Below are 22,720 nucleotides of genomic sequence, written 5' to 3'. Positions count from 1 at the left end.
AAAAGCAGAGAATTGATGCGAGCAGGACTCGTCCAGTTCTGTTTGGATCGAGCCGACTTATGACCGTTGTGGTGACTCTGATGGCAAGTGAGGAAGTTGGCGCAGGTGGTTTGGATCCCGAGCGACTTCCAGAAGGCCAGAAGATGCATCACGTGGTGGTCCGAAGGTTTGGATCAGACAGCTCTGCGGATGCGGACTCCCGCGGCTCGGCTGGTGGTATCGATGATGGACAGTGAATGACTTGCGGTGATATGGCAAAGATGAAAATGTCCAGCTTTAGGTCAGTCCAAAAAAAGAAACTCTGTAGGATCTATTTAGGATCTATATTAAAAGTCCAAAAGATAAAAACATAGCTAAAGAAAAGCAATGTATTAGCTGGAAAAAGGAATGAACTACGGAGTTAATCCGTCAAAAAAAAGGGGAACAAAATTGTCAATCTTGCATCTGGAATGCAGGCACAAACTTAGCACATCCCTGCAAACTTAATTCTCTGGCAGCATCTCTCTCTCTTGCGTTCAGACTGGAAAAGAGCCATGTCTGGAGAGGAAGGTTGAAGACTTGGAGAGAGCCTCCAAGAGCAGAGAACTTGAAGTCACCTTGAAGCAGTGATGACCAAAAGAGGAAGAGAGAACTAAACTCTTTGTTCTGAGTTCAAAAAGTGTTAGTTTTGAAGACCCACCCCATGAAAGGATGGGACCACTATCTTGACCAATAACAGTGTTGTGGGCTGGTTTTGGGTCAGATAGCAGATACAGAGGGGCTGGTCTGATCATTTTGTAAAGGCTTATCAAATTAAACATTTTGTGAATATATCCATATATCCAAGTTATTAAAGCCTTAAAGGAGACATCATTAAAATCCATCAGTGAATCATCGAAAAGACAAGAAAATAGTAAAAAGGTTATATCTCACACAAACACAGTAATAAAGTTTCAGGTCACCAGTTAATCAAGCTTGTTGATTAAACCTTGTACAAAATGATAATGATTATATGCATGTGCATGGTATCCCGATAAAACACACATATATATATATGTATCTATTTAAATGAACATTTTAGACTAGTAAAAGTATGATCTTTTGCTCTTCACACAAAGTCTTTGTCTTCTCTTGTGCTTGGACACAGAGAAACATTAAGACACTTTATTACCCTCTGGAATGTTAAGATAAACGTTTCTTGGTGTGTCCAGGTGTTCTGTTTCCAGTTAAGACTGCCTGAAAAAGGGGGTTTTGTCTTATCAGTTGAAGAAAAACACAAGTTTAAGAATAGACAGTTTCAAAGTGGACATTTCGGATGAAGAGTTGCATCTGGGATCCTTTGTTGATAACTAAAAAGCAAATTTATGTTGCAGAAGATTAAAGTTCAGAAATTTCCCAGGTCTCGTAAATAACCTAATGAAGTCCTTTCCAGTCCATGTTGGGGAGAGTCGACCTTTGTTGACCTGTGGAGCTGGAAACCAAGTCATAAATTTGAGTCAGACCCCCACTTTGGGAGTGAGACTGTTAGTCTGTAAGGAGAGAAAAAACCTCAAAGATGTTTAATTCAGTCACGATTAAACAAAAGTTTCAATCTTTATTTTGAAGACGCTGGAATCTGCTACAGTAGATAGTTTTTTATCTCTTTGTCAGTGTTTAGTCTCTTGTGGTTCTTTTCTTGTCTCACTGGGATATGGTAGTTTGATGTATCACTGTGTAGCTTATTTTTACCTTGAGTGGCCATTTTGTTTGCCTAAGAGCTAATTTGTTGTTGTTTTGTTTATGTTACCTTGTTGTGGATACTTTGTGGCTTTCGGTAGTTTTATGTGTGTGTCAAGACTTCTGTTTGTTACATTTGCTCTTTTTAGAGTTATTTCTATTGGGATTGTATTATAATTTATTTGTTGTCATTTTTCCCTCTGAAATATGAGTCTCTCGATTCTTAAGATGCTTAAATTGATTCACAAGTTTATTTATATATTAGTTGTTTATTCATCCATTCATTTACCCATTCATTCTTTTATTTGTTGACAAGGGTGCGGCCAAAGGGATGGCCTGAAGGTGCACAGACCACCCCTCAACCTGACTCCCCCCAGGTGCCACCTAAAGTATATACAATTAAATTTACACAGGTCTAGTGTAAACTGGCCTTTGCCTGGGTAAACGCCCAACTACAAGCAAATGAAAAACATAATGACCACATGTTTTCCTTCCGTTGTTTGGTACATAAAACATGGTAGAAGGCAGAAAGTGTCAAGAAATGAAAATAAATATGCAGTCAAGTAAAATTTAATTTATGAGTGCATGACCTTTCATGATATGGAACATTATGATATGCTAAAAAGCCTTATAAAATATGACATTGCTGGATTAGTTAAAATTGGCTCATTAATGTAATTAAATGAATACTTCCTGTGAAGACTTAGATGTAATTCTGCCTGCGGGTGATCATGCATATATGCTTGTATGGTTAATAATATTAGTCTGCCCAGGCAGTTTACATGTCATGAAGAGGATATAAAAGTCGTAATACCACCAGATGTGATAGCCAGATGTGGCATTAAATAATAACATGTAACCTCTGACTGGGGTTAAAGGTGTTTTTTTTCTATTGTCAATGAAGTAACTCAAGTCTTAACATAGTACTGGTTAAAGACATATGAGATCAACCTAAATATTTCTTAAAATAATTATTGTTGCCATTGGGCAAAAGCCTCCTTTATCCAAAATTCATGATTTTTGTTTTCCTTCATAAATCTGTACTATTGGTCACCCTTAATGTCTGTCTATTGTTTTATAAATATTTAACCAAAGATATATGATGTAAAACACAATACCAAGTTTGATGACATTATGTCTAGTTATTAGAAAACCATACAGTTTTTTTCATTTTTTGAAAAATTACATTTTTGGAGATAGGAGGTTTGCGCCAACAGCAGCGTTATGCTGATGACACTGAATTCTATATTACTCTCTCACAAGGGGACTTGCAAAGCTTAAGTGACTTCCTCAGTGAGGTCGATATGCGGATGCTAAATAAAAATAAAACTGAAATTATTGTTTTTGGAAACAAAGGTGAGCAAACAAACACTAGTGCCCAGCTTCAAACTGCAATGTTAAAATAACTGAACAAGTCAGAAATCTTATACTTTTTAACATTTAGCTAAATTTTAAGTCATATTAAGGCAGGAACCAAATCAGTCTTTTACCACCACCAGAATATATCCTGAATATGAGGGCTCATGGCTCATAATGATTTAGAAAAACTTCATCAGTTTGTTTTCATTAGTCTTGACATGGTGCTTTTACAGGTCTCTAAAAACCCAGTAAGACTCCTGCAACTAATCCAGAACACTGCTGCTCGTGTCCTCACAAAAAAGGGAACATGTCACTCCGGCTCTCAGATCTCTGCACTGGCTTCTTGTGAGGCAAAGACAGGGCTCTGAATCACTCTAGTCTAAAGTATAGATCTGATCTTCTGATGAGTCACTAAGACTTCTAAAATAATACGGGTCAAGTTTGCTTTCCATCCCTAACGTTCAACGTAAACATTTAGTTTAATCTCGTCTAATATCTGGAACAAACTACCAGAAGACCTGAAGTTTGATCCAAAACTTAGTTCTTTTAAATTGGGTCTGAAAACTATTTTATTTGCCACCAAATTTATCAAGATAGGGAGTTTTTCCTTTTATTTTTCTGTCTGAATGTATTTTTTTGCAAATGTGCATTGGCAGGGATGATGATGATGAATATCTCACTGTTTAAGCATGTTGTTTGTTTCTTTCTATTTTAGCCTTGCTTTTAATGTAATACTTTTAATGTCTGATGTAAAGCAACTTGAGTTGTCTTGAAAAATAAGATGTGCCATACAAATTAATCTGGCTGAAGGGTGGTGTGGTGGTTAGCATCATTGCCTCACAGCAAGAAGGTTCTTGGTGCGGCCTGTCTGTGTGGAGCTTGTATGTTCTCCTCGTGTATGCGTGGGTTCTCTCCAGCTTCCTCCCATAGCCCAAAGACATACACATTAGGATAAATGGTGTCTCCAAACTGCCCCTAGGAGTGAGCATGAGTGGTTGTTTGTCTGTGTTGGCTCTGTGATAGACTGATGACCTGACCAGGGTGTACCCAGCCTCACACCTGGTAGCTACTGGGATTGACTGGGATTGAGTGGGCCAATTTACTTGTAAACATTTAAAAACTCCCAGAAATACACACAATTATTTTTAAAGGTTTTGCACATCTTTACATGTGCCACTCTTTTCCAGACTGTACCCCAGCCTGGTGCCCCCCCATCAAAGATTCTCTAGACCAGCCCTTACTTATTGTGGCTCTTGGTCAGTACATTCCTTCATCTGTAGCTTGAAGAGCCCCTCGTGTACTTAAGCCTTTCACTCATGAATAACTCATCTACTCTTTCTGTGTATATTAGAAGTAAAATCTCTTATGTTTTACCCATTCAGACAAGCTTAAACCACACGGGAAAAGACAGTAGATCAAAACGGTGCTCTAATCTCTCCGCTTGTGCACATGTACGTAGTCCAACGCGCGCTCTGGTGGGAGGAGCCACAGCTCTTGGTCGCCCGGAGTTTGTCAGTTTCCTAAACAAAGCGACTCTGGTCTTTTGGCGTCTCTTCTGCTGCACTCACTGATAAAAAGCCCACATCTGTAGAGGCTCAGGCAGGACAGAGGGGTAAGTGAAGTAAACACATCTGTCTTTATGAGTGGAGGTGTGTTTATTGTCTTTCTGCTGCTGTGTTAGAGGGACTGAAAAGGAGGGAAGCCCCTACACATCATCCTGTGTTGCGATATTCTTGCTTTGTTTCTATTTTACTCTTTAATTACCTCCAGCGCGTACATTACTGTGTCAAACTGGGGTTTTTTATGTTGTTTGTAACAGCGTAAAGGAAATAAATAACTGTTACTATAATTTTTGAGGTTATGAGCTGTACTGTGGGTGTATTGTTCATGTCTGTGTAAAGTCCCCTTAAGGAGATTGAGCTTCATAAACTTTTGCTAACTCTATAAACATTAGCAGGTTGTAGCTGCATAGGCTGCTCGCTGTTACTTTGACTGCATCCTCTCTGTGAATACAAATAGCTAAATAAACAAGGTGCGATATTTCCTTGGCAGTTTGGATGCACAAGTAACCAAAATCAGAAAGAATAATACAATATACTTTAATTGATTAAATATCATCACAAAATTAATGTAATATTTATGTTTCCGAGGAAGTGTAAGGGAATCTGGCTGAATGATTTTCCTTATCAGTCAGTTTTTTAGCTGGTAATACATTTGCTGAAACACCAGCCCCGATCCCTCACCTGTACTCCCGACACGGATGAGGCCTTTCTCCGGCTCCGCCAGGCCTTCATCTCTGCTCCTGTCCTCCATCATCCGGATCCTGACCTCTCATTCTGCGTGGAAGTGGATGCCGCCACCACTGGCGTTGGGGCGGTCCTTTCCCAATGCTCTACAACAGGAGTGCCCAAGTTCGGTCCTCGAGATCTACCATCCTGCAACTTTTAGATGCAACCCTTCTCCAACACGCTTGAATCAGATGTCATCTGCATGTCATTCAGCGTTGCAGAGGCCTGGTAACGAGCCAGACATTTGATTCAGGTGTGTTGGAGAAGGGTTGCATCTAAAAGTTTCAGGATGGTAGATCTCGAGGACCGGACTTGGGCAGCCCTGCTCTACAAGATCCCATCGCCTTCATCCATGTGCCTTCTTCTCCAGGAAGCTGACCCAAGCTGAACAGAATTACGATGTGGGGAACCGAGAGTTGTTGGCCATTAAGCTTGCCCTGGAGGAGTGACGCCATTGGTTGGAGGGTTCCACTCGTCCTTTCAAAGTCCTGACAGACCACAAGAACCTGGCTTATCTAGGGGAGGCCCGACGCTTGAACCCACGCCAGGCCAGGTGGGCCCTATTCTTCACTTGCTTTAACTTTACCATCACCTACATTCCAGGATCCAAGAACCGTCGGGCCGATGCACTGTCCAGGCTACACGAGAAAGACGACAACTCTGAGGTGCCTGAGTCTATCCTCCCTCCTCAGGTGATCATCGGGGCTCTCCAGTGGACTATCAACGACCGTATCCGGGAGGCCTGGGAGGACCACCCTCCCCCACCTGAGACTCCTACAGGTCGTCTCTTTGTTCCCACAGACCACAATTCCCTCTCATGGAAGTAGCTCACTCCACTCCAGGTACGGGACATCCCGGCATCCAGGCCACCCTGGGCCTGCTACAACAGAAACATTGGTGGCCGGGGATGTCAGCCCAGGTACAGCGGTTCGTGATGGGGTGTTCCACGTGTGCTCAAACAAAGAGTCCCCGTCACCTGCCAGAGGGCAGACTACGACCTCTCCCAACGCCACAACGACCCTGGTCTCATCTGGGAGTGGATTACCTGACGGATCTACCTCCTTCTCGAGGTAATACATGTATATTGGTCGTAGTAGATCGTTTCTCTAAAGCCTGTAAATTAATTCCCTTACCAAGTATTCCCACAGCCGCCGACACGGCCCGAGGACTGTTTGAGCACGTGTTCCGGAACTTTGGTCTCCCAGAAGACATAGTATCCGACAGAGGCCCACAGTTCATTTCCCGATTCTGGCTGGCCTTTCTTCGTTTGTTGGGGATATCGGTTAGCCTGTCCTCCGGCTACCATCCTCAAACCAATGGACAGACTGAACGTAAGGTACAGGAAGTCAGCAGGTTCCTGAGGAGCTTCTGTTCAGACAGTCCTACAACTTGGTGTGAGTTTTTGCCTTGGGCTGAGTATGCGCAGAACTCCTTACGCCAGGCTTCTACTGGGCTCACTCCCTTCGAGTGTTTTCTAGGGTTTCAGCCTCCGCTGTTCCCTTGGAATGGGGACAACGCTGACATGCCAGCTGTGGACGACTGGTTTCGCTGCAGTGACCGGGTGTGGAGCCAGGCCCATCAACATCTGCCGTCAGGCGTTTCACCGGTCTGGCCAACCGCCGCCGAACCCAGGAACGTCACTATGATGTGGGGGATCTCGTCTGGCTTTCGACCCGGGACTTCCGTTACAGACACGCCTGCCGCAAGTTCAGTCCCCGGTTCATTGGTCCCTTCCGGATCCTGGCACAGCTCAATCCGGTGACCTACCGGTTGGACCTGCCCTCTTCATATCGTGTTCATCCAGTATGTCACGTATCCCTACTTAAACCATGTCATTCACCTCTGGGTTCTTCCTCTTCCGCAGGGTCTGGTACGGTGCCTGCGGCTCTTCCTCCTCCTCCTCCTCCTTTGGATACGGCGGATGAGCCGGTGTTCGCCGTCCGTGCTATTCTGGACTCTCGGCGGCGCCGGGGTCGCTTGGAGTACCTGGTCGACTGGGAGGGATATGGACCTGAGGAACAGTCATGGCTTCCTCATCACGATGTTCTGGACCCCTTCATGCTCGGAGACTTCCACCGTCTGCATCCCAGTCGACCTGGGCCCTGTCCCCGGGGTCGGCCCCGGCTTCGGTCCCGCGTTCGCCCTGGCGGGCCTCTTGGAGGGTGGGGTACTGTTGCACCAGACCCTGTCGCGGACACACCTGGAACGCATTACCGCAGTCAATCACCGGAATTCTGATGGCTTACGCCTGCTGCCACTCCGACTCAAGGACTACTTATACTCCAGCTACACAGTCAGTCGTTGTCGGACCTCGTTTCAACGCTGTTGGACTCTCCTAACCTTCCCTTCCCGGTCCCGACTACCTGCATCGCTGATTGTCATCCAGAGACTTCCACTACTTCTACCTTCGCAGTAAGAACCTGTGTTACCACCTCAGTTCTGATAATAAATGCTGCATACCTGCTTATCCTGGTTAGGTTTTGCCAGCTGTTTTCTTTTTTTGTGTGTGTGTTTCATCCAGTGAATTTAATCATTTCCTATGGTAATTGTATTTTCAGTGAGAGATTTATATAAACATGTTGAACTTATATCTATCATAAAACCCTTCCAGACTGTTGCTCTGCTGTAATGAAATTGTAATTTTCTAATGAGGCAGCGTTATCTGAGAAAATCACCATTTTAAAAGACAACCTCTGTGCAGTGAAATCAGCTGTACTTGCTGTATTTGTACGATGATATCCCACAGAGAAAATGAAAGCTAACAGACTGCACACAACTCAGTTATCCTCCTATGTGTCTGGTTCACGGACGAAGTTTCAATTAAATGGCCGGGTTGAAGATAACTAGGACTCAGCTGTGCATGTAATTTGTTTCTTTCTTTTGTAACATGCTTAACATCAGTTTTTGGGTACCGAGGATGTACTCTGTGTAACCAACAAGACATAAAAAGTAATGATTAAGAATAAATTTATCATTTGAACTCAAAGTATAAGTTAATCTGAGAAGAAAAAAAAAATGTTATAATGTTATAATGATGTGAACTAGAAGGTCTCATTTTGCACTTTCATAGCTTTGACGTTTACTCTGTTTTAATTAAGTCTATAAATAGTTAATGTAATAGCAAATAATTGACTAAAAAATAAAATATATAGTCAGATTTCGACTGGAAGATTAAAATAAATGCAACCTTGTGCTTTTTAACAGTAATAAACACATAATTGGGTTTTTGCACAGGAAAAACATAAAAATGGAATTAAATTTCAGTAATAGAGGAAAAATGTCATCGTGTGAACTACAAACTGATCTTATCCACCCGGTGTTCTGGTACGAAACAGATAACTTCAATCTCGTGAATTTTTGCCTAAATTTGTGAAGGCATAAACAGTCTGCAGCTTGTTATATCATCTGAATGCAAACCAACGGCATCCTGACTGAGCCCTCTGATGTTATTCAGAGACACTGCTACATTGTGTCTGCTGATGGGCTTCAGCTGAACAGTTCCTTCAAAGATGCAGCAGATTGTCATGGCTCAGGAGACCTGAAGCTGTGAAATACAAGTTTTACTTTCACTTAAGGAGGCAGCATCCTGGTCACTAGTTATTTAGTGTTTGTGTGTTCTTGTGACATTGATGCAGTTTAATCTGGTCGAGTGTTTAACCAGGTTACAGATGTAGCTTAAGAAACACAGCTGTTTAATGTCACAAACTGCAAAACGTCCGGCTTTATTTTTAACAAATTACTGTTATTATACGTCTACCAGCATTACCTTGATGCTAATGATAGAGACCAGCAGAAACCCATTTCAAACCTTCTATTTTTAAGCAAAATGAATGGAAAAGCTATTTTTTAGTTTTGGTTCTGATAGATCTTAGTGCTGCTTTTGACACAGTCATCCATAATATCCTAGTAGACCAGCTGGAAAATGGGTGGGAACCTCAGGTCTGGTTCTGATAGGTTGAATCCTACTTGAGAAACAGGGACTACTTTATATTATTTGGTAACTGTAGATCTACTCAAAGATGACATGCAGAGTTCCCCAAGGCACCATTTTAGGGCCTCTATTATTTAGCATCTATATGCTCCCACTATCTTGGGTCATGGAAACATTTGATTTATTTAAATATTAAATATTTGATCATAATTATGCCGATGACACTCAGCTCTATAGTCCTGTCTCACCGGGGGACTTAAGTGCATGCCTTGGTCAAAACAATACTTGGATGTTCCAGACATTTCTTCTGCTGAATAAAAATAAATCAGAAAAGATTATGTTTGGAGACAAAGATGGGTATGCAGAGGTTACTGCCTGCCTTCAGTCAGCAATATTAAAAACAACATATGAAGTCAGAAATCTTGGTGTCATTTTGAACTCTAAATTTTGACAGTCATATTACAGCAGCAACCAAATCAACCTTTTACCACCTGAAGAATGTATCTAAAATAAAGGTACTGATGGTTCAGGATGGTTTAAAAAAACTTCTTCATGCATATGTTTTCAGAAGTCTTGACTAATGGCATGGAAATATTCTAGGTTTCTCTAAAATGTCACCAAGACTGCAACTAAATCAGAACGTTGTTGCTCATGTCCTCACGCAGACAAAAAAAGGGAACATATCACTCCAGTTACCAGATCCCTACACTGGCTTCTTGAAGGACGAAGATTTTAAAATGTTGCTGCTGGTGTACAAGACTGACTGGTTCTGGTCCAAAATACATCTAATCTGCTGATGCCATATGAGCCACCAAGACTTAAGATCAACTGGGTCAAGTTTGCTTCCCACTCTGAGAATTCAAACCAAACATTTAGTTATTATGCTTATAATATAATATATATATATTATATATATATATATATATATATATATATATATATATATATATATATATATATATATATATATATATATGCTTATAATACAGAAGATCCTTCCTTCCAGCAGCTATCAGGCTGAAGAACAAAGCCCTTAATTAATTAATGTGATTGTTTTTAAAAAAAAAAAAAAAAAAAAAAATATACTACTACTACAATATTGAATTTCCCTTTGGGATTAATAAAGTATTTTTCATTTCATTTCATTTCATTCATATCTGGAACAAACTACCAGAAAGCCTGAAGTCTGATCCAAACCTTAGTTGTTTTAGTTATTTTAAATCAGATCTGAAAAGGTTAATTTTTGCCACCTCTTTTAAGTAAGATAATTTATTTAATGATTGATGATGATGATGATGATGAAGTATTTCTCCTTGACGTCTGTATAATCTCTATTTGTATGTCTCCTCTTGTCTATATGTTTTGATCGTGAACAGCACATTGGGTTGCCTTATGTATGAAATGTGCTGTATAAATAAATTTGCCTTGCCTAAAATAAATGATAACCAAAGATGTCTTTGAATTTATTTGCAGTTGTTTCCCATCATGCACTGCAGTCTGGCTGGCTTGTGAAAATGCAGATGATGGTTCATTTCAGTCTGGACTTCTTACTGGAATTTTCTAGGCACCTCGGAAATATAAAGAGATTATGTAAATGAGGCAGAGTAACTGACTGGCATAGTTTCTTTGTATTTTCGCCAATCCTCATTCCTCTAGGGAAGTTGAGGAGGAGCTGGAGGTGGTCTGGCAAGCAGCAACAAGGGAGAACCAAGAGATGAGGAAGACTCTGATGGACTCTAAACTGGCTGAAGATGGCTGGGCTCTTCATGGCAACGTCTCCCCTGGCTGTTCTGCTCAGGCTTCAAATGAAAGCCCCACATCCTCCCACCATCAGCATAAACATGGGCTGGATTTCTACTGCTGAAACAACCTGCAGGCAGGACATTTCTATGTGTTTCTGACTTTTCTTTTTTGTCTCAGGGCCTTTAAAAGCCTGCCAAGTAAAATAAATTCTCAAGTAAGTAGAAGTTGTGTCCTGAAGTTAGTAGGGCCATCTGCTGGACACTGGTGGTAACAGCATCATCTTGATTTTAGCGTTATCAGTCAGAGCAGACAGATAAGAGCTGTGCCAGTGCATATTAGTGAGTGTGTCTAAACCCTGAAGTCTTAGTTTAAAATAAGACCTGCAATCCACACACTTAATTAACTGGTTTATGACAGGAAATTTAGCTGTATGGTATGTCAGTGGAACTTATTTCTTTCGCTTATATTGTTAAAAAATACAGAAATATGAATATAGATCAATTTTTTACATGTATATAGATATATATTTGTACATCGTTAGCTTTGTTTTGTATTAGTTCAAGTATCAGAATATTTTTGGGCCATTGTTATTTTTTTGATTTGTGTATATTCCGTTTTGTGTATTAAAGACTTTTAATGGTTATGAGCCTTTTTGTGTGTTTTTCCATTAATGAAAGGTTTTGCAGATGAAAAGATTTGTAATTTGTGAGGAAGACCAACCATCAACCAGGACTGATAGAAATCTGTTTTTCTTTGATAATAATCTCTCAGCCCTGCTGGATTAGGTGGAAACCACATGGCAGGGCCCTGGGTTGACTTTCCACACCACGGATCCCTGCTGATGATTAGAGCAGGGTAACATCAGCACCCTGACTCACCAGGGACAATGCTAAATCCTGGTGTGACGGTAGACCATGAGACTTGCCAGAAAATCCAAGCAGCCAATGTTAAAGCCAAACTCTTTTGGGGAGAGTATGACCAACGCACTAAATCACAGCACTCAGTCAGGTTCTCATTAGTCATAATGGTTAAAGCATGAAGTCTTTAAGTGCCTCCACCCTAACAGTACTCATTTATTTTGTACTGAAGTCTCATGTAACTGAAAGTTTTTGGTAATGAGGGACAATCTATCTGGAATAATGCTTTTGAGGCATTATTTGGGTCGGTTAGGAGCTCCGTTAGCTGTTCCCACATGTAAACAACCAGCAGATGTTAAAGAAGTGTACCAGCAGAAATCCCCCACATGAATATGTGCTTGAATAGGTTTTTTTGTTTGTTTGTTTGTTTATTAAAGGAATAACACATTTCCATCATAACTCTGTATGGTTAAATAGAATTAGCAGCTTATTTGGTCCCAAAGTAATTTTTTAACCTGTTATTACAGGGCAGTATCACTGTACAAGAAACATTTACAAAACAGTCTTATGTGTAAAACTGTAATAAACCTTGAGTCAAGAAAATCATTGTCAGGTCAGCTGCTGCAAAAGTACAATAACTTGTATCTTCTTCAGACTGTGTACTCACTCTAATATTCATATAAAGTGTACCAACAAATGCTGCATCGCATATCATCACACAGTTGTTGCACATCCATGATGAGAATCTCCCGTTCCACTACATCCCAAAGCTGCTCTACTGAAATGAGATCTGGTGACTGTGGAGGCCAGTGGAGACCAGTGAACTCATTGTCATTTTCAAGAAAGCATTTGGAGATGATTTGAGCTTTGTAACATGGTGCTTTATCCTGCTGGAAGTAGCCATCAGAAGATGCTGAAGTGTGGTCATGAAGGGATGGACACGGTCAGCAACAATACTCAGGTAGGCTGTGGTGGTTAAACCAGACCACGTTGATACTAAAAGGTCCAAAGTGTGCCAAGAAAATATCCCCCACACCATTACACCACCAGCATCCTGAACCACTGATACAAGGTAGGATGGATCCATGTTTTCATTTTTCCACCAGATTCTGAGCCTAGCATCTGAATGTGGAGCTGAAATTAGATTAGATTAGATTAGATTAGACTTTATTATCTCACAGTGGAGAAATTCACTTGTTACAGCAGCTCTTGTTATAGAATAAAGTACAGAGAGGCAAAATAAGGTGAACATGCATCACAGCAAGAAAGTGCAATAGAAATTATTTACAAGTCTAAGAAAAGCAAAAATATGTACCGTTATAATATAAAGATATATATATATATATATATACATACATATATATACATACATACACACATACATACATACACACATACATTATATATATATATATATATATATATACATATATATATATATATATATATATACATACATATATATATACATACACACACACACACTACATCCATACATAAAATAAAATAAAATAAAATATAACAACAACCTCACAGACTATATACATATTTACATGGTGATGGTGGGATATGAAGAATATGATGACATTGATAATGGGGGGTATTGCACAGTAAAATATAAATAAATATTACACAGTAATATGACTATACAGACAAGTTGTACAGTCTGACAGCAGTGGGGATGAAGGACCTGCGGTAGCGCTCCCTCCTACACTGAGGGTGTCTCAGTCTGCTGCTGAAGGAGCTGCTCAGCCCCCCCACAGTCTGGTGCAGTGGGTGAGAGGTGTTGTCCATGATGGATGTGAGCTTGGCCAACATCCTCCTCTCACCCACGTCCTCCACAGAGTCCAGCGGGCAGCCCAGGACAGAGCTGGCCCTCCTGACCAGCTTGTTCAGTCTCTTCCTGTCCCGGTCGGTGCTGCTCGCTCCCCAGCAGACAACGGCGTAGAGGACAGCAGAGGCTACCACAGAGTCATAAAATGTCCTTAGCAGAGGCCTGCATACTCCAAAGGACCTCAGTCTCCTCAGGAGGTGGAGGCGACTCTGGCCCTTCTTGTACAGGGCGTCTGTGTGGTGTGACCAGTCCAGTTTATTGTTGAGGTGAACACCCAGGTACTTGAAACTGTCCACCCGGTCAATCTCCTTCCCCTGGATGTTCACCGGTGTGTGGGGTAGTGTCCTTCTCCGGAAGTCAATCACCATCTCCATGGTCTTACTGGTGTTTAAGCACAGGTGGTTGCGCTCACACCAGTCCACAAAGTCCCTGATGACTGACCGGTACTCCAGCTCGTTCCCCTCAGACACACAGCCCACAATGGCTGAGTCGTCAGAGAACTTCTGGAGATGACAGCTGCTGGTGTTGTAGGTGAAGTCCGAGGTGTAGAGGGTGAAGAGGAACGGTGAGAGCACTGTTCCCTGAGGGGCCCCCGTGCTGCAGACTACCACCTCAGACACACAGTTCTGCAGACGCACGTACTGTGGCCGGTTGGTGAGGTAGTCGATGGTCCACGCGGCTAGCTTTCCATCCACACCAGCTCCTTCCAGCTTCCCCCGCAGCAGCACCGGCTGGATGGTGTTAAACGCACTGGAGAAGTCAAAAAACATGACTCTGCAGAGTCTGCATCCGAGTCATGGCGACTCATCAGACCAGCAACGTGTCTCCATTTTCTATTGTCCAGTGTAGGTGAGTCAGTGTGAATTGTAGCCTCAGTTTCTTGTTCTTAGCTGACAGGAGGCACCCGGTGTGGTCTTCTGCTGCTGTAGCCCATCTTCTTCAAGGGTGGACATGTTGTGTGTTTAGAGATGCTGTTCTGTATACTGTAGCTTGGTTGGAACTAGTGGTTTTCAGTTCCTGTTGCTTTTCTACCATGTCCAACCGGTCTGCCCATTTTCCTCATACATCTGACATCAACAAGACTGCTGCTCACTGGATATTTCCTCAGACCATTCTCTGTTAACCCTAGAGATGGTTGTGTGTGAAAATCCCAGTAGATCAGCAGTTTCTGAAGTAGACCAACAACCATGCCACGTTTAACTTAAACCCCCTTTCTTCCTCCTTCTGATGCTCAGTTTGAACTTCAGTAAATCGTCTTGACCATGTCTACATGACTAAATATATTGAGCTGCTGCTATTTGATTGGCTGATTAGATATTTGTGTTAAAAAGCAGTTGAACAGGTTGACCTATTTAAGTAACTGGTAAGTGTTGCTTTAATAACCAGTGTGACATGCTTAATATAATAATATTAACCATAAACCTGAAAAGGGGCAGGAAGTGGAAGAAATTGTGGGCTGGTGTGATGCAACCAATTTGTATCAATGTGGGGAAGACAAAAGAGATAAAGTTATATTGAAGGCTCACCAATGGCTCTGTTTTCTGAGGAGGCTGAAACAGCCTTGCCTCTTTCCTGCTGGGTTGACTACTTTCTACCAGTGAGTGATGGACACTATTCTAACAACTGATATCATTCTTTGATATGATAAAATTAAAAGGTCTCAGGTGCTGAAAAGAATTGTTTCATCTGCTCAAAATGAATTTAGAGCCGCCTCCCTTCTTATGAATGACATTAACTCCAGCAGGTGCAGAAACAAAGGGACCTCACCCACCCATCACACAAACTGCCCACCCCCGTCCCTTCAGGACGACGGCTGCACAGCCCCAGAGCTTAAACAACAAGGATGAGGTGCAGCATTTCCCCTGAGGCTGTGAGGAAGATAAACTCGGTGAACTCCTCACCTTAAGCTTGACTCGGTTTAACCATGCTACCTGACACAGCAGGCAGACACCTCATGCATCCCGTTTGCATGAGCTGTTTATCTGATGAACTGAAAATGCACACAAAGAATCAGATCTATGTGTGAAGTATAAACAACTCAAATATTAATGTGGTCATCTTTAGTTGCTCAGTGTTTCCGCTAGCTTAGAGGAGCACTGAAAAGACAATCTCATGCATGCAGTTTGTGAGACTTTGCTTATCATCGCCTGGGATTTCCCACACAGCTGTGTCTGGATTGATCTCAGTCTGATGCTGCAGAATACAGAAAATATATTGTGGCTCTAAGCCCATTTGTCCACCCAAGCATCAGGAACTTCCCTGGAGCATCATTCTAGACTTCCAGTCAGAAATAGTTTCTTTCATTTGATAAACCTTGGTGAGCTTGGAATGGTGATCCATGCTTTTATTTCTTCTCGTTTGGACTACTGCAGTAGTTCCCAAACTTTTTCTGTAGGCCCCCTTTCATCAATGACAATAATGCCAAGCCCCCGATCCCACTACCACATGCACCCTGATGCTTAGAAAGAAACGTATGAAGAAATGTGCTCAAAATAGTCTTCATTTGACTGGCTGCTACTTTGTTAACTATAGTTGAAACCATGTCAGTTCCTCTGCTATAGTGAGTTTTAAACCAGGACACTGCATTCAATCAACTGGCTTTACTTTGTGTACCAAAGAAATGAGACGTCCACAAGTGGTGTTGTAACTTGTTTGGCTTCATACTGTCAGATGCTGATATTTTGAGGCAACACTGTGGTCTCTTTTCATTCCCCACTATTGACTATTCCCATTACTTGACCATTACCTGGTCAAGTCTAGGGCAAGATATGTCTCATCATATTTTCTTTGTCTTTTTTTTTTTTTTTTTTGTAGCTGAAAACTCTGTTGATGATTAATCATTATTTGCCCATCGGTACTGTCACAAATTTGTCCATGTTTTGCTAGCTGTGCAAAAACTATAAGTTTTATTTAGCCTTGCTGCACCCCCCTGGAGGGCCCACCCCCAGTTTGGGGGCTACAGGACTACTGTAAGCCTTTTTACTCATTTAATATGAAAAAGCTCAGCTGCCTTCATGGGGTACAGAATGTAGCTGCACAGCTTTAATCTCACACTCATAAAGTAACCACATATTAGCCCAGTTTTAGCATCTCTGTGTGACCAGTGACTGCAGCCGCCAGGGCAGAGGTTACTACTGCTCCTGGGCATGCACTTTAAACCAGAGGGATTGAACCTTTTAGGGAGTGGCACCCAAACTCTGAGATGAGCTGTCTCTCTTTTTAAGATCCTTGGATTCTGTTGACTCTTATAAAGCAGTTGAAGACGTTTTTATTCTATCAGGCTTTTAGTGAGATGAGTTTTCTTGGATATGTGTATTTATGTGTTTTGTTGTGTTTTATGTCTCTTTTTATGTAGTTTTGTCTTATTTTGTTGTAAATCACTGCTTTTTTTATCTGTGAAAGGTGCTATATAAATAAACGGTCCTTTCTAAATGTTTCAGATTCTCCCAAAGGCTTTATTCTATTCTATTCTACAGTCATTTAGCAGACGCTTTTATCCAAAGCGACTTACATTTGAGAGTAAGAACAACACAAGCATGAATTCAAACAAGATGGGACGTCATAATTAAGTGATAGTTAGACCGCTTTGAGTCCAGTTAGACCCAGGTGCTGTCATGTAGTGCTAGTGCAGTGCATATAATTTTTTTTTTTTTTTTTTTTTTTTTAGTCATTTTATTTAAATACAAGATCACGATTTCATCACACAATATCAACTTGGTCATAAGTGCATGATTTCATCACATAATATCAACTTGGGCATAAGTGCATGATTTCATCACATAATATCATCTTGGGCATAAGTGCACACAGCTTCTTCAGTACTTGTTTGAGCCAAAAAGCTGGACAAATCTTTCTAACTCATTTAGTTAAGCTAAATGTGGAAATGCTCCTTAAACAACTGAGTCTTTAGCTTGGTCTTAAAAGTGGATACGGACTCTGCTGATCGGACGGAGTTTGGTAGATCGTTCCACCACCGGGGAACAACAGAGGAGAAGAGTCTAGCTACTGATGAGCGCCACGTTGTGGTGGGAGCACTAGGCGTCTTTCACTGGTAGAGCGTAACTGTCGAGAGGGAGTGTAGCTCTGGATTAAGGAGTGACGGTAGACCGGAGCCGTTTGGGTTATTGTTTTGTAAGCCAGAAGCAGAGTTTTGAATTTGATGCGTGCTGCAACTGGAAGCCAGTGAAGAGCAATTAGCAGCGGCGTGACATGAGCTCTTTTGGGCTGGTTGAAGACCAGACGTGCTGCTGCATTCTGGATCATCTGCAGAGGTTTAACTGAGCATGCAGGCAGGCCAGCCAGTAAGGAGTTGCAGTAGAAATGGCGTGAAATGACCAGAGCATGGACCAGGAGCTGGGTCATGTGTTCAGTCAGGTAGGGTCTGATCCTCCTGATGTTGTAGAGAGCAAATCGGCAAGACCGGGAAACCGAGGCAACATGGTCCTTAAAGGTCAGCTGGTTGTCTACCATGACACCAAGATTCCTGGTAGAAGATGTAGGCACTAGTGTGATTGAGTCAAGCTGCATACTTATCTGTGGCAGTAAAGAAGGACTGGCTGGAAAGACAATGAGCTCAGTCTTGGACAGATTTAGCTGAAGGTGGCAATCCTTCATCCATGCGGAGATATCAGCAAGGCATGCTGATATTCGCATTGAGGTGGGAGAGAAAGGAAAAGCTGAGTGTCATCTGCATAGCAGTGGTAGGAGAAACCATGAGAGCTAATGACTGCATCGAGTGAGAAGGTGTATAGTGAAAAGAGAAGAGGGCCGAGCAACGAGCCCTGAGGCACCCCTGTTGTCAGCCCATGTGATCTGGACACGCCCCCTGGCCAAGATACTTTGAATGATCTCCCTGTGAGGTAGGACGTAAACCACGAGAGGACAGATCCTGAGATGCCAAGCTCCAAGAGTTTGGAGAACAGTATACGATGGTTGACCGTGTCAAAGGCAGCCGACAGGTCCAGCAGTATAAGGACTGAGGATTGACCAGTGGATCTGGCAAGCTGTAGGGAATCAGTAACTGACAGGACAGCAGTTTCAGTAGAGTGACCTTGCCTATATCCAGATTGATATGGATCAAACAGGTTGTTGTCTTGGAGGAACTGTGAGACCTGACTGAAGACGGCACGCTCTAGTAATTTAGACATGAATGGAAGCAATGAGACCGGCCGGTAGTTTTCAACCTGGGCTGGGTTGAGTGTGGGTTTCTTTAGCAGTGGGGTAACCCGAGCTTGCTTGAAGGCAGAAGGAAAGACACCGGATTTAAGAGAGGAGTCGATAATATGGGTTACTGCAGATTTGATTGTAGGTAAAATGCTCTGCAGGATGTCAGAGGGAACAGGATCAAGAAGACAGGTTGTGGGTTTTGAGCTGACCAGAAGTTTAGAGACTTCGTCCTCATTTAGAGAGCAGGAAGAGCCGAGTGAGGTACCAGTAGCTGGTTTGGTAAGGCTGAGTTGGTCAGGCTCAGTGAATTGGTTACTGATGGTAGCAACCTTTTCAGTGAAGTAGGAAGCAAACATTTCTGCAGTCAGCACAGTGGAAGGCTGAGCAGGTGGTGGAGATAGAAGAGAGTAAAATGCCATGAACAGTTGTCGTGTTTTGGGAGCGTTGCGGATCTTGTTCTGATAAAAGGCTATCTTGTCCTCCTTTAGGCTGGATGTGAAAGTTTCAAGTTTTTGCTGGTACTCAGACAAGTCAGTCTGCTCTTTTGATTTGCGCCACTTTCTTTCTGCCGCCCTGAGTCAGGCTCTGTGATCCCTTAGAGCCTCTGTGAGCCATGGACTGGGAGGGTTTTGTCTGGCTGGTTTTGACACCAGAGGACAGAGTTTGTCCAGAGAGGAGGCGAGAGAGGAACAGAGTGTTTCTGTAGCCTCATTAACAGACAGTAAGGAGAAGTCTGAGTGGGAAGGGAGGGTAGAGTAAACCTCATCAGACAGCTGTGTAGGTCTGAGGGATCTCAAGTTTCTGCGGTAGGACACCATTTTTGGTGCCGCTTGATTGACATGAGGAAGGAAGACAGAGAATTTAACCAGGAAGTGGTCTGAGAGATGCAGCGGGGTCACGGACAGGTCGGCTGTGGAGCAGTTTCTGGTCAGCACCAAGTCAAGAGTATTGCCAGCTTTGTGTGCTGGAGGAGTCTGTACCAGTTTGAGATTGAAAGAGTAGATGAGAGCCAGAAAGTCAGTTGCCTGTGGTTTGCCAATGTGAATGTTCATGTCTCCCATGACAATTAGTGGTGTGCCATCATCAGGAATGTCAGAGAGAATCATGTCCATTTCAGAGGCAAACTCATCTACACTGCCACCAGAGGGCGGTAAATGACCAGAATGTATGCAGTGATGGGTGTAGAGACCTTTACTGTGTGATACTCAAGTGATGAGCAGTTAGCCATAGGATGGACAGAAGTTAAGTTCTTAAGCTTTAGGACAGAAAATATCTGCATCTTACAGAATCCATGCCACAAATTTTAATAACTGAAGTTGTGTTTTCTTTGTTTATTTGTCAACTGTAGAGACTAAAAATGTTCCTATTAGAGTCCTTGATGAGTCCATGGCCAACCAACAGTACTTCTGTTTAAAACCTTCCTGTTGCTCTTACCTCATTAGCATTAAGTCATTTGAGAAGACTGTCAAGGAGGTCCTTTAGAAATCATCTGGACCCACTTCACTTGGCCTGTAGGTCAGGCAGAGAGTTGAAGATGTAACAGAAATACTTTTAATTATGATTTTAAGGCATTTAGAGGCTACAAAAACATTTGCAAGATTATTTTGATTTTTCATCTGCTTTAAACTGTATCCAACCCGATGTTTCAGCAGAGATTTTACAATGGTTTTATGGTTTTGGCCTCATAGGTTGGATGATGGATTTCTTTTAAGTGAACAATCTCAGCAGGTGAGAGTCACTGGGGTTTTGACGGTTGACCTCTGCTCCTCTGCTGGTTCTCCTCGGGACCGTGTTCTTTTACCCTTTTTATCTATTTTGTAGTCTAATGATCGTTGTAGCCATTACATCACATTTTAAAGTTCGCTGATGACTCAGTCATCTTGTCCCTGCTCAGCAGTGATGACCCTGATCCTCGACCTGTGATCAGGGGTTTCACTAACTGGTGTAGGTTCTCCTTAAAGATAAATGCTTCAAAGACTAAGGAGATGATTATTGATTTTAGAACAATGGAATCTTACCGTGGTTATTTCAGGTAAAAATGTTGAAGTGGTGAACCAATATAAGTACCTGGGAAGTGCGCTTGATGACTTTTGAGGCCCACATGGATTTACTTTGAATGTATTTTTATCAGACGCTCTGTGGTTTTAATGTGAATCCTACGTTTATCAGAATGTTTTATTAATTTTTTATTGACTCTTTATTAACTTTTAACTTTCAGTTTGGTGGTTTAACTTGTAAGAACAGAAACAAGTTGTTGGCAATCTGCAGTAAAAAAATGCTGGCAAGGCCCTCAAAGACGCAGATACCTGCTGCTGAGATGGCGGACTAACAGACTAAAAGATTAAATCGTCCCTGCAGCGATTGTGAAACGACCTGTCGTGATGTGATGTGTTCTTCGTACATGTTTGTTCCTACTGGCTGCGAAACAAATTGCTCTGAGGAGATAATAAATGTTCTTGAAAATGAATTTGTGACTAGTTCTGTGCTTCTTTAAGAGATACCAGCAGGTAATACTTGCAGGAACTGTGAAACTTTCTTTTCCAAATTTGTGTTATCAGCTAATAGTTTAATTTCAGGTCTGTAAAGTGAGTTTCATCCTTGTGTTAACCATCTGCTGGTTAGTTTCTCTGTATCAGTGGAAGTCTGCATGTATCCAGCAGGTAGAGGGCGTCTGGAAGAAGTACTGGTAAGCTCCTGTTTTAAATGGAATTATTTTATATAATATATATCATACCCAGATTATAAAATGATTTTTAAATAAATATATTTTACTTTTATGGGTGTTTTTTAATCTACCAGCCTAACCAGCCATCTATCCTCTTATCTCATTTCCCAGTTTGCACATGTGATGCCTCCACTTGACTCTTCTAATCTCATCTCAGTGCCTCCCATCAGAAATTCAATCAGAGGAGGGGACAGACAAGGCGGCATTAATGTGTGACTTTTCCCTATTTTTTTAATGGATGCAGAGGTGTAGTCTCTTCCAGAAAGCTTCCTCTCTCCCCCATCTTTTGTCCTCTAAGTGCATTAGAGTAAATGAGACATCGTCCAAATATCTGGCTGTAAACAAGAGAGGAACACAGAGGAGACGAGGAGACAATCATTTAAATCTGATTTATTATAAAAAAACAAAAATGGTTGTCTGCAGATGAATTTGCAGATGAAGAAACGTTGTTTATAAAGGACGAGAATCACAGTCATATTTTTGTTAGATTCAGTTTACACTTTCAGGAGATGAAAGTTGAACTGTTTGTGTTAGATTTTGAGGGCAAGTTTATTTAGTTTATTCTGTGCAGCTCTAAATCAATAAGAATAATAATAAATCAATAATAATAATAATAATAAAGTATTTTACGTCTTCACCAGCATGGTGTGGACAAACCCATGTCATAATTTCGCCCAAAAGATTAAATTATTATTTGGACTGATTTCTTTATCTGTTTGTGTCAAAGTGACCCTGATTTTCTCATCAGTGTATAAATATTGGTGAGACGGAGACTTTCCCTCCTGCGGACAGCTGGTAATTGGCTCTGAATGAAGGATTCACCTTTTTATAAAGATTAATCTCCTAAAGATAATTGTGGCACTCGGAATCTCTTTGTTTGCAAAGCTCTCCCTCCACTCATTATTAACTGTTCTTTAGTCGATTTCAAGTCTTAACTGAGGACTACAGTATCTCTTCAGCATCAGTCCCGCTGTTGGATGACATCATTCATTATTCCTTCCCATGAAAACTCCAAGAAAGTGATTAAATATTTGTTGTAGAATTAATTATTAGGCTTCAATATTTTATTCACCCAGTAAAAAGTCTGAATCTTTGTGAGTCCTAAGGTGTGAGCATATGTAG

The 22,720-nt window shown here is 41.7% G+C and overlaps 1 long non-coding RNA gene across 1 annotated transcript; it reads right to left on the bottom strand.

Annotated features, from left to right (window-relative positions):
* Positions 1–20,027: 20,027 nt before the first annotated feature.
* LOC121640297 lies at positions 20,028–22,431 on the bottom strand. Its single transcript, XR_006010436.1, has 3 exons — positions 22,421–22,431; positions 20,369–20,371; positions 20,028–20,122 (listed from the first exon to the last, which is right to left on the bottom strand). It is a non-coding gene; the product is annotated as an uncharacterized LOC121640297 (long non-coding RNA).
* Between the last annotated feature and the right edge of the window lie 289 nt (positions 22,432–22,720).

This window comes from Melanotaenia boesemani, chromosome 1, assembly GCF_017639745.1.
Source record: "Melanotaenia boesemani isolate fMelBoe1 chromosome 1, fMelBoe1.pri, whole genome shotgun sequence".
NCBI lineage: Eukaryota > Metazoa > Chordata > Actinopteri > Atheriniformes > Melanotaeniidae > Melanotaenia > Melanotaenia boesemani.
The sequence above is the reverse complement of the archived record's forward strand: the minus strand, read 5'-3'. Positions and strand labels throughout refer to the sequence as shown.